This window comes from Gracilinanus agilis, chromosome 4 (assembly GCF_016433145.1).
Source record: "Gracilinanus agilis isolate LMUSP501 chromosome 4, AgileGrace, whole genome shotgun sequence".
NCBI lineage: Eukaryota > Metazoa > Chordata > Mammalia > Didelphimorphia > Didelphidae > Gracilinanus > Gracilinanus agilis.
The window spans coordinates 242,157,229-242,168,986 of NC_058133.1; the positions used below are offsets into that span (position 1 = coordinate 242,157,229).

General features: G+C 35.8%; 1 pseudogene; it reads right to left on the reverse strand.

Annotated features, from left to right (window-relative positions):
* Positions 1 to 5,755: 5,755 nt before the first annotated feature.
* Positions 5,756 to 7,156, reverse strand: LOC123246259 (annotated as a pseudogene).
* Between the last annotated feature and the right edge of the window lie 4,602 nt (positions 7,157 to 11,758).

An 11,758-nucleotide genomic window follows, 5' to 3' on the forward strand; every position in this document is an offset into this window, starting at 1 on the left:
CACCCACGCCTCTGCTCAGCCGGCACCCACGCCTCTGCTCAGCCGGCGCTCCGCTCCCAGCGTCCGCTCTCGCACGCGCGCGCGCTCAGATTTCGCGTGCGTTCTTGACTTAATGGGGTCCTAAGTCTTGCTGCTCTCAGGAACAGGTCCCGGAGCTGCTGATGACTTGATGGGTGCCCCAAACTTGCTCTATTTCTTTTTAGCTGGGTTCAGAGCTATAGGTGAGTGTGGAGGGGGTGGGGGTGGGGCGGTTGCTCAGCTCGCGCTTGAGTGAGAGCCCTTTTTAGCTTGGAAATGTCTCGATTCCACGTACCTTACACGCTGTGCCCTGTTGTGGGGTTCCTCCGTTCGTCTGGACTTGTTTTTATGTCCCCTTGAGGAGTTTTGTGTGTTTCGGTCAGGAGAGGTTTAGAGCTGCTTCTTACTCTGCCGCCATCTTAACCCGGAAAAACCAGGAATAATGAATTCTAAAAAAATATATTGATAAAAATGTATTGATAAAAAATATATTGGCAGAATTCCTGAATGAAGATTGCATACTACAAAACAACCTTGTACATCATTACATCTAATCTCAACTAAAGGCTATGAAATTTATCCAAGAGATGGAAATAAACATGTTTCAATGAACTGAGAACTCTTCTGGTTTAAATCATATTGAAAATCTATGGGCTATGGAAAAGTAGGTGGCTCAGTGGATTGAGAGTCAGGCCTGGAGTTGGGAAACTTAAATCTGACCTCAGATACTTCCTAGCTATGTTACCCTGGGAAAGTCACTTAGCCCCAGGTGCCTAGCCCTTATTGCTCTTCTGCTTTGAAACTTATACTTAATATTATTTCTAAGGACCAATACTTAGAAGGTAAAGATTTATTTTTTGAAATTTTTTATTAATTATGAAAAATTTTCCATAGCTACATGATTCATATTCTTTCCCTTCCCTCTTCCCTCCCCCTCCCATAGCCAACACGCAATTCTCTACTCTTTATTGATCAAGACCTATTTCCATATTATTGATATTTGCACTTGGGTGATTGTTTAGAGTCTGCATCCCTCATCATATCCCCATCAATCCATGTGGTCAAGCAGTTGTTTTTCTTCTGTTTCTTCTCCCATAGTTCTTTCTCTGGATGTGGATAGCATTCTTTCTCATAAGTCCCTCAAAAATGTTTTGGATCATTGCATTGTTGCTAGTGGAGAAATCCATTACAATTGATTGTGCCACAGTGTATAAGGTTCTCCTGGTTCTGCTCCTTTCACTCTGCATCAATTCCTGGAGGTCATTCCAGTTCACATGGAATTCCTCCAGTTCATTATTCCTTTTAGCACAATAGTATTCCATCACCAACAGGTACCCCAATTTGTTTAGCTATTCCCCAATTGAAGGGCACCCATTCGTTTTCCAATTTTTTGCCACCACAAAGAGTGCAGCTATATTTTTGTACGTCTTTTCCCCTATTATCTCTTTGGGGTACAAACCCAGCAGTGGTATGGTTGTTTCAAAGGGTAGACAGTCTTTTAAAGCCCTTTGGGCATAGTTCCAAATTGCCATCCAGAATGATTGGATCAATTCACAACTCCACCAGCAATGCATTAATGTACCTATTTTGCCACATCTCCTCCAACATTTATTACTTTCCTTTGTTGTCATATTAGCCAATCTGCTTGGTGCGAGGTGGTACCTCAGATTTGTTTTGATTTGCATTTCTCTAATTATTAGATATTTAGAACAATTTTTCATGTGTTTCTTGATAGTTTTGATTTCTTTTTCTGAGAAATTACCTATTCATGCCCCTTGCCCATTTATCAATTGGAGAATGGCTTGATTTTTTTGTACAATTGATTTAGCTCCTTATATATCTGAGTAATTAGACCTTTGTCACAGATTTTTTCCCAATTTGTTGCTTCCCTTTTAGTTTTGGTTGCATTAATTTTGTTTGTACAAACCCTTTTTAATTTAACGTAATCAAAATTATTTATTTTACATTTTGTACTTTTTTCTAACTCTTGTTTGGTCTTGAAATCTTTTCTTTCCCAAAGATCTGACAGGTATACTATTCTGTGTTCACCTAATTTACTTATAATTTCCTTCTTTATATTCAAGTCATTCACCCATTCTGAATTTATCTTGGTATAGGGTATGAGATGTTGATCTAAACCTAATCTCTCCCATACTGTTTTCCAATTTTCCCAACAGTTTTTGTCAAATAGCGAATTTTTTTCCAAAAGCTGGGCTCTTTGGGTTTATCATAGACTGTTTTGCTGAGGTCATTTACTCCAAGTCTATTCCACTGATCCTCCCTTCTGTCTCTTAACCAGTACCATATTGTTTTGATGACTATTGCTTTATAGTACAATTTAAGATCTGGTACTGCTAGGCCCACCTCCACATTTTTTTTCACTATTTCCCTTGATATTCTTGATCTTTTGTTCTTCCAAATGAACTTCGTTATAGTTGTTTCGAATTCAGCAAAAAAGTTTCATGGTAGTTTGATAGTTTTGAACCACTGAATAAGTAAATTAATTTTTTTATTACACCCAAGTAGGATTGTCATTTTTATTATGTTAGCTTGTCCTACCCATGAGCAATTAATATTTTCCCAATTGTTTAGGTCTAGTTTTAACTGTGTGGAAAATGTTTTGTAATCGTGTTCATATAATTCCTGTGTTTGCCTTGGCAAATATATTCCTAAATATTTTATATTGTCTAGGGTGATTTTAAATGGAATTTCTCTTTCTAACTCTTGCTGCCAGGATGGGTTGGAAATATATAGAAATGCTTATGATTTATGTGCATTTATTTTGTATCCTGCAACTTTGCTAAAGTTCTTGATTATTTCCACTAGCTTTTTATACTTGATTCTCTAGGATTCTTTAAGTAGACCATCATATCATCGGCAAAGAGTGATGACTTGGTCTCCTTATTGCCTATTTTAATACCTTCAATTTTTTCTTCTCTAATTGCTACTGCTAGTGTTTCTAGTACCATGTTAAGTAGTAGAGGTGATAATGGGCATCCTTATTTCACTCCTGATCTTATTGGGAAGGCTTCTAATTTATCCCCATTGCAGATGATGCTTGCTAATGGTTTTAAATATATACTGTTTATTATTTTTAGGAAATGCCCTTCTATTCCCATACTTTCCAGTGTTCTCAATAGGAATGAGAGTTGTATTTTTTCAAAGGCTTTTTCTGCATCTATTGAGATAATCATAAAATTTTTGTTGCTTTGCTTGTTGATATGGTCAGTTATGTGGATGGTTTTCCTAATATTAAACCATCCTTGCATTCCTGGTATAAATTCCACCTGATCATAGTGAATAACTCTTGTGATCACTTGCTGGAGTCTTTTCTCTAGTATTTTGTTTAAGATTTTTGCATCTATGTTCATTAGGGAGATTTGTCTGTAGTTTTCTTTCTCTGCTTTTGGTCTGCCTGGCTTTGGAATCAGTACCATATTTGTGTCATTAAAGGAATTTGGAATAACTCCTTCTTTGCTTATTTTGTCAAATAGTTTGTGTAGTATTGGGATTAATTGTTTTTTGAATGTTTGATAGAATTCACTTGTGAATCCATCTGGTCCTGGGGATTTTTTCTTAGGGAGTTCTTTGATGGCTTGTTCAATTTCTTTTTCTGATACAGGATTATTTAAGTATTCTATTTCTTCTTCTGTTAAATCTAGGCAATTTATATTTTGTAAATATTCATCGATATCACCTAGATTGCTATATTTGTTGCCATATAATTGGGCAAAATAGTTTTTAATGATTGCCTTAATTTCCCCTTCATTAGAGGTGAGGTCTCCCTTTTCATCTTTGATACCGTTAATTTGGTTTTCTTCTTTCCTTTTTGTTTTTATTAGATTAACCACTACTTTGTCTATTTTATTTGTTTTTTTCAAAGTACCAGCTTCTAGTCTTATTTATTAGATTAACCACTACTTTGTCTATTTTATTTGTTTTTTCAAAGTACCAGCTTCTAGTCTTATTTATTAATTCAATAGTTCTTTCACTTTCAATTTTATTAATTTCTCTTTTAATTTTTAGGATCTCTAATTTAGTTTTCATCTAGGGATTTTTAATTTGTTCTCTTTCTAGTTTTTAAATTTGCATGCCCACTTCATAGACCTCTGCCCTCTCTAAAATGTTAATATATGCACTCAAGGATACAAATTTCCCTGAGTACTGCTTTGGCTGCATCCCATAGATTTTGGTAGGATGCCTCATCATTGTAATTTTCTTCAATGAAATTATTCATTGTTTCTATGATTTGTTCTTTAACTGATTTTGGAGAATCATATTTAATTTCTCCACGTACCCTTACTAATTATTATTTTTATTGCATTATGATCTGAAAAGGTTGCATTGATTATTTCTGTTCTTTTACACTTGTTTGACATGTTTTTATTCCGTAGTACATGGGCAATCTTTGTGAATGTACCATGTGCTGCTGAAAATAATGTTTATTCCTTTTTGTCCCTATTTATTTTTCTTCACATATCTATTAACTCTAATTTTTCTAAGATTTCATTCACTTCTCTTACCTCTTTATTTGTTTTTTGGTTTGATTTATCTAGATCTGATTGAGGAAGGTTTAGGTATTCCACTAGTATAGTTTTACTATCTATTTCCTCCTTGAACTCTACTAGTTTTTCCTTTAGAAATCTGGATGCTATACCATTGGGTGCATAGATGTTGAGTACTGATATTTCCTCATAATCTATACTGCCTTTTATCAGGATGTAATTACCTTCCCTATCTCTTTTAATCAGATCTATTTTTACTTTGGCTTTGTCAGATATCATGATTGCAACTGCTGCCTTCTTTTTCTCAGTTGAAGCCCAATAGATTTTGCGCCAGCCTTTTACTTTTATCCTGTGTGTTTCTTGTAGACAACATATGATAGGATTTTGGTTTCTAATCCACTCTGCTATTTGTTTCCATTTTATGGGTGAGTTCATCCCTTTCACATTCAGTGTTATGATTACCGACTGTGCATTCCCCAACATTTTGCTATCCTCTCCTAGTCTGCCAGAAGGCAAAGATTTAAAAGATTTAAAATCTATGGACTAGGCTAGACTTGGAAAAATGGTCATCAAAGTTGTACTTAAAACCCAGTGTAATAAAAGTATAGTTTTAATGATGAACAATTAAAAAATGTGTATCTAAATTTTGCTAATTCAAATGACAAATTATGTAAAAATTGATTGAGCAAAATGAGAACCCAATGCCTATTAATTTTTTTAAATACAAAAAGTTGTAAGATGCATTGTATAAGTCAATACATTTTTTTTACATAGGCCCCAAGTAATTGGTACACCACTCTCAATATTACTATAGACAAGTTCAGCCTTGTGTTCTTTCTCTGATTGGCACTATCATGAGACTGTCATGTGAAAAGCAAGGTTAGACCTCTAAACATTTCTACATTTTTATTATCCTACTACATTCATCTAAGGCTTCCTTGAACTCATTTATATTTTTACTTTATATATAATTTTCTTGGGATAATGAATAAATATTTATTCCTGTACATTGTAGTGATTCCTTTAAGCCCATGTTTACCCTATGAAAATTTGTTATGATTTCACAGATTTTGATCCTGTTTCTTGGAGAGAATCATTTCAAAGCAGAATCCTAATTATCCTCAGTTTGTATTCACAACAACAATAACAACACATATTCACATATGTGGTTTCTCAGATGATAAATAATTCCAGATTAACAATTAATAATTCACTTAATGACTTCCTATATTCTATATGGAAATGGGTTTTTCTACATTGTGGATTCTCTGATGTTGAATAAGGCTTGACCTCCAAAGAAATTCTTTGCCACACAATTCACATTGAAAAGGTTTCTCCCCAGTGTGGATTCTCTGATGCTGAATGAGGCTTGATCGCCAAATAAATTCTTTGCCACATACGTTACACTGAAATGCATTCTCCCCACTGTGGATTTTCTGATGTTGAGTAAGTCTCGTACTCCCACTGAAGCCTTTCCCACATTCTTTACACTTGTAGGGTCTTTCACCAGTGTGACTTCTCTGATGCTCATTAAGACCTGACTTTTTTATGAAGGCTTTTCCACACTTAATACATTTGTGGGGTTTTTCACCAGTATGGATTCTCTGATGTTCAGTAAGGACAGTGTTACCAGGGAAAGCTTTTCCACATTCTTTACATTTATAGGGTCTTATTCCAGTGTGAATTCTCTGGTTTTCAATAAGACCAGACCTCTTTCTAAACTCTTTTCCACATTTACCTCATTTATATGGTTTCTCCCCAGTATGGATTCTATGATGTTCAATGAGGCCAGCATTGCCACTGAAAGCTTTCCCACATTTTTTACACTTATATGGTCTCACTCCAGTGTGACTTCTCTGATGTCCCATAAGACGTGACTTCTTTCTAAAAGCTTTTCCACAATGATCACATTTATATGGTTTTTCACCAGTGTGAATTCTCTGGTGTTCAATAAGAACTGATGTTTCTCTAAAGGCTTTTCCACATTCATCACATTCATAAGGTTTCTCCCCAGTATGAATTCTCTGATGTCAAATAAGGTTTGACTTGTGAAAGAAGGATTTTCCTCATTCATCACACTGATAGGATTTCTCTCCTGTATGTATCATCTGATGTTCAGCAAGGTCACTTTTACTACCAAAAGTTTTCCCACATGCTTTGCATTTGTAGGGTCTCTCTCCATTGTGAATTCTTTGATGTTCATTAAGACCTGATCTCTTACTGAAGGCTTTCTCACAATCATCACATTCATAGGGTTTCTCCCCACTATGGATTCTCCAATGTCTAATAAGATGTGAATTATGACTAAAGGCTTTGCCACACTCATTACATTTGTAAGGTTTCTCCCCACTATGGATTCTTTGATGTAGAATAAGACCTGTACTCTGGCTAAAAGCTTTCCCACACTGATTACATTCATAGGGTTTCTCTCCAGTATGGACTCTCCAGTGTCAAATAAGATCTGAACTTTGAGTGAAGCTTTTCCCACACTCATCACATTTATGTCGTCTCCCTCTAATAGGGTTTCCCTGCTCTGTTTTAAATTTTTCCTCATAGCCACAAGTTTCTCCATACTGTAGGACCTGGGAAACCTCACAATTGAGTCTGTCAGATATTTTCCTTTGTGCTTCCATTTCTTCTGAATATTTATGCTCAGGAACTAACTTGGATTTGTTGTCATTAACTGGAAAAAAACATAACATGTAAACATCATCAGACTTCTATGGTAAAAATGGGGAACTTTCTCTTTTTTTCTGAATTTATATGTTATACCTTTTACAACATGCTTATGGAACTGAGGACATACTGCTTTATAGCATAGCTGTTTGTATAACTGTCTATTTCTCCTCTGAGATTAAAGTGTAATAAGGACAGGAACAATGGTCTTATACATCCCAATAGTCTCCAAACATTTATCATGAAATCTTATATATAGAGGGTAATTACTAAATAATTGTTTAATCAGTAATATAAACAATCTATAAATAAAACAAGATAGTCCAAGTTAAATAATCATATTCTAGTTCTACAAAAAATTAAAATGATATTAAAATATGAGGACAGAAAAGGAATCAACTAGAGGTGAAACAGATGGTTCTGACCCCTGCTGAATAAAATTATTTTTATATCTTTTTGCCTAATGATTTCTCAAAGTCTCTTTCATGAGTCTTGAAACTCTAGGCCACAACAATAACATGTTTTACTTTCCCAAAGGAAAAATTTTGTTTCTAAGAATATATTCTCCAAAGGAGGTGAGTGGAATTTGAAATTATATTCCTTACATAAATATGTCTTAAATCTTTTAAAAATATAATAAAAGTTGCCCTGAAAAGGAATATGTATACTATAAAGAAATAAAAATAACATTTCTTGTATATATACTGGATTTCCTTATGTGTACATATTATTTCCCCCAGTAGAATATAAGCATCTTGAGGGCAGAAACTGCTTTGTTTTTATCTTTTTCTCCTTTAGCACAGTGCCTGATATATAATAGGCTCTTTATTTCCATAATGGCCTCAGGGTAGAGAGGGCACTCTTTTAAATTTCAGTTCTTCCTTGATGCTACCCTTAGTTTTATTTCTGGGTTTCTGCAAGTTTTAGTTCTTCCAAGGTGGTATGATGGTTTGTAGGCTGGGAGCTCTGAAAGTTAACACCTACTGCTGAATCAGAATCAAGGAATAACTGAAGTTTAAGAGTCCCCTCTCTACTCTGAGAACAGAGGCCACCTCTAAGAAAAAAGTGAAAGTTAAAAAAAAAAAAAGCTGGGAAGATGAGCAAACATCAAAGAAAAACACCTAACCATTGAAATTTTTTATGGAGACAAAGAGCAAGATAGAGACACAGAAAGGAACAATGAAAGGAAAGCAAACACACATAAAGCATCAAAGAAAAATATGAATTGGTCTCAGATTCTGGAAGAGTTCAAAAAATATTTCAAAAATCTATCAGAGGCAGAGGAAAAATGGGGAAGAGAAACAAAAGCAATGTACAGCAGAAATGACCAAAAGGGGAAAAAGTTACAAAAATCCAATGAAGAAAAGATTTACATATAAAGTAGAACTGACCAAGAATTGGGAAAATAGAAACTAATGACTATATGAGACAGCAAGAAACAGTAAAATAAAATCAAAAGAAGAAAAAATAGAAGAAAACATGAAATACTTAATTAAAAAAAAAACAAATGACCTGGAAAATAGATCCAGGAGAGACAATTTAAGAATTACTAGATTGCCTAAAAGGCACAATAAAAAAAAATCTGGGCATAATAACACAGGAAATTATCAAAATATCAAAATTTATTAAGAAAACTGCCCTGATATTCTTTAACAAGACAGTAAAATAAAAATTGAAAGGCTCCACATACCATCTCTGGAAATAAATCCCCAAGTGACAACTTCCAGGAATATTATAGCTAAATTCAAGAAACCCCAAGCCAAGGAGAAAATACTGCAAGCAGCCAGAAAGAAACAATTCAAGTATCACACAGCTACAAAGATCAGATGTAAATGAAATCTGATGTCCAAACACAAGACACAAAAGAAGCTTAAAAAGGTAAATAAAGAAGAGAAAATTGAAGAGACTCAACAAGGTCAAACTATATGTATTCCTACATAAAAAGAGGATATTTGTAATTCTTAAAAAAATGTGTCAGTGTTAGAACAGTTAGAAGGAGTATACATAGACAGAAGTTATTGGGAGTAAGCTGATTAGGATGGCATGATATGGAAAAAAATCAAGGGGTGAAAAAGAGAAAAGAGAAGGGAAAAGTGGAGGGGAGAAGTGGAATGGGATAAATTATCTCACCTAAAGAGGCAATGAAAAACTGTTAAGAGTGGGAATTCTGGGAAGATGGCGGCATAGAAGCAGCAAGGCTCCAGACCTCTGTAAAACCCTTCACCGCCAATCAAGGACAAAGGGCTCTGCGGGAACAGAAAACCAAATCTGACAACAGAACAAAGCTGGAGGATCCCCCAGCTGAACCCAATTTAAAAGGTACATAAAAGGGGGGGGGGCCTGGATTATTGGAACTGTCTGGTGGGAGGGGAAAGAAAGGAGGAAGATCCCCGATCCCCTCCTCCACCTAATGTGCTGAGTCTCCAGCAGATCCTGGTATCTCTGGGTGGGCTGTTAGTCTGAGGGAGTGCCTCACTGGCATAGCTGTGCCAAACTCAAGGCTCTGATCAGGGATGGCAGGGAGGCTGCTGGGGGGGAAAACCCAGAGAGGGCAAACAAACACTCTATGCTGCCCATTCCCCTCCTTTCTCTCTAGGTTTTGACCTCAGGGCACTTTGAGCTCCTGCAAATCAACCACACCCGGGCTTAATCTTATCAATACAGCAGACAAGAAGTCTTCAGAGGGTAGGGAAGCTCCAACATCCCATTCCCCAACACACACACACACACACACACACACACACACACACACACACAGACTACACTGAAAGTAGCCAAATTCACTTCTTTAGCTTTTACAACCAACTGGGGAAAATCTGGCCTCAGGTCACACTAACCTAATTAGTCAACAGAGCAGAAAAGAAAAACTATTAAGAGTGGAGGGAAGGATAAGTGGAGACAGGCAATGCTTAAACCTTACTCTCATCATAACTGGATCAGAGAGGGAATAGCAACCATACCCATTTGGGTTTATAATACTATCTTACCCTACAGAGAGGCTTTCCAAATGATATTCTAATTCCCATGCATCCTAGCAATGGGATTTTTCTAAATTATAGATCCAGTGACTTTGTATCTGCTGCTTTTCCTGTTTTCAACTAAATGGAACAAGATATATCTGCACTAAGCACCTCTTTGTGTCTTTCCTCACCCTGCCTTTACTTGTAAAATACTTGTAAAATTATAAGCTCCATGAAAGTAGGCAATGTCTTTTTTATTAATTATATCCCCTGTGCTTACCACAGTGGCTGGCACATAGTAAGGACTTAACAAATGTTTATTGGATTGGATTGACATCAGTAATCTGTTCAATATGCTCTAGTAACTATCTGTTTCCTCTAGAATCCAATATAAAGTCCCCTATCTAGCATTTAAAGTTCTTCAGTACTTTTTCAGACTTATTAAACTTTATTTTATTAATTTTTTTGCACAAGAAATATGGTAGAATTTAATGGTGAAAACATTCAGAGTATTCATTCATTAATTCGGCCTTAGTCTTTTAATATCTACATTGTATACAGGTCTATACATTAGTTGTTTTTTTTTCCTCATATAAACATAACACAAAGGTGGCACCACTATCAGAAGCAAAAGTCAACAGAGGAGAAAAACAAACAGGTACAAAACTTATAAAAGGTAGCTGGTCTTCAACATGGTTTCTCACACAAAATAAAGTCTCAATGAAAAGTGTAAAAGATTTGAAGTCATTGGGGAGAAAAACTTCACAACAAACTTTGCCATCCACAAATGGACCTGTTTCTAGGCAAAATTTTATGACAAGAATTTGGCTATAAACTGAAGTTAGAAAAAGTTGGAAATCTGCTTAGCAGGATGGTGATTTACCATGAAGCTCCAAAGGCTGCTGGAATATGGGGCAAATTCAAAGCACCTTGCAAGTTAGGACTTAGAAAGTACAAAACTCTTAGATAAGTGGCAAAGTCTGATATCTGGAAGATAAATACTTCATCTAAGTGCTGTAGTCTATAAAAGTTGCATTACAGGATAAATTCTGGGGAAAATGGTAGTAATGAAGAAAGTCAACTGAAAAACAGTTATCAATGATGGAATACTATTGTGCTAAAAGGAATAATAAACCGGAGGAGTTCCAGGTGAACTGGAAAGACCTCCAGGAACTGATGCAGAGCGAAAGGAGCAGAGCCAGAAGAACACTGTACACAGAGACTGATATACTATGGTAAAATTAGAATACAATGGACTTCTGTACCAGCAGAAAGCAATGACACAGGTCAGCTCTGAGGGATTTATGGTAAAGAACACTACCCACATTCAGAGGAAGAACTACAGGAGAGGAAACATATAAGAAAAACAAATTCTTGAACGCATGGGCTGAGGAGGACATGACTGGGGATGTGGACTCGAAACTACCACACCAATGCAAATATCAACAATTTGGAAATAGGTCTTGAACAAGGACACATGTTAAAACCAGTGGAAATGTGCATCAGCTATGGGTGGGGGGACAGCGGGGGGTGAAGGGGAAAGTAGGAGCTTGAATCATGTAACCATGTTAAAAATGAATATTAATAAATGATTTTAAA